At 30.9% G+C, this 1,084-nt stretch overlaps 1 protein-coding gene across 2 annotated transcripts in view; it reads left to right on the top strand.

Annotated features, from left to right (window-relative positions):
• The window catches only part of LOC106868859 (uncharacterized), a 42,209-nt gene extending 41,200 nt beyond the window's left edge, over window positions 1–1,009 (top strand). For both annotated transcript variants that reach the window (XM_014914304.2, XM_052977393.1), the window contains one exon: window positions 541–1,009. The gene's annotated coding sequence lies outside the window, so the exon portion shown is untranslated. The remainder of the gene's footprint in view (window positions 1–540) is intronic.
• Window positions 1,010–1,084: the final 75 nt, after the last annotated feature.

Below are 1,084 nucleotides of genomic sequence, written 5' to 3'. Positions count from 1 at the left end.
TAGGTAGATATATACGCGCATATACATACGTATGTATGTATGTGTCTATATGTATATGTGGGTGTGTGTATGTGTGTAGGCGCAGGTGTGGCTGTGTAGTAAGAAGCTTGCTTCCTAACCACATGGTACCAGGTTCAGTCCCATTGCTTGGCACCTTGGCCTGTGAGTGGATCTGGTAGACAGAAACTGAAACAAGCCCATGGTATATATACACACATATACACATACATGTGTGTGTTTGTACGGATGCCCAAAATATATGAAATATGAAAATGAATATAAATATAAATGTTCATAAGAATATGTCTTCGTGTGAGTATATTTAAAAGAATAGAGAAAGAAAAAAATGGAAGATAAAAAAAATTGAAAGACATAAAAAATATTGTTCAGCCAGTTTGGTTTGAGGGTGATGGTCCAAGTAAGTACACAAAACATTAGTTTTTTTTATTTTTGTTCTTTTTCTTGTTGTTGTGGTTGTTGCTTTTGTTGTTTCCGCTTATATTTTCTAATTTGTGTTGTATCTCCTATCTATTCATGCAGCAACTTGTTGAATGGACCGATTGCATCAGCTTCAAATATTCTGCTAGAGCCCACAGTGCAGTTTTCATCAACACGCATCAACAACGCAGTGTAGTTGTATCCCTCCTGTTTCTGACAGTCGGTTCTTTTCCCAAATAAAGACTTATCAACTGTATATATATATTCATGAATATATACATATGTATTCTTATTAGAAATAATTTTTTCTCTCTTTTTGGATCTCCCCAAAAGTTTGAATTATTCTTTTTGAACTCATCTTTTCCTACATATGTATATATATATATATATATATATATATACATACAGGCGGAATTTATATAATCTGTGAACAAATATTTTCCTTTTCTATATATTTCTATGCCTTTCCTTTCTAAAAAAAATCATGTTCAGTAATAAAAATTAAAATTTTATAAACTATAAAAATTATGAAAATTGAAATTGAAATAAAAGCAATAATAGAGACTTTAAATTCATCTTCTTTTCTATGTATGTGTGTGCTTACGCCTATGTGTATTTATATGTATTTGTATATTGTGCATACGTA

The sequence above is a fragment of the Octopus bimaculoides genome, chromosome 28 (assembly GCF_001194135.2).
Source record: "Octopus bimaculoides isolate UCB-OBI-ISO-001 chromosome 28, ASM119413v2, whole genome shotgun sequence".
NCBI classification, from domain to species: domain Eukaryota; kingdom Metazoa; phylum Mollusca; class Cephalopoda; order Octopoda; family Octopodidae; genus Octopus; species Octopus bimaculoides.
Note: the sequence above shows the minus strand (reverse complement) of the source record. Positions and strands in the feature narration are given on the sequence as shown.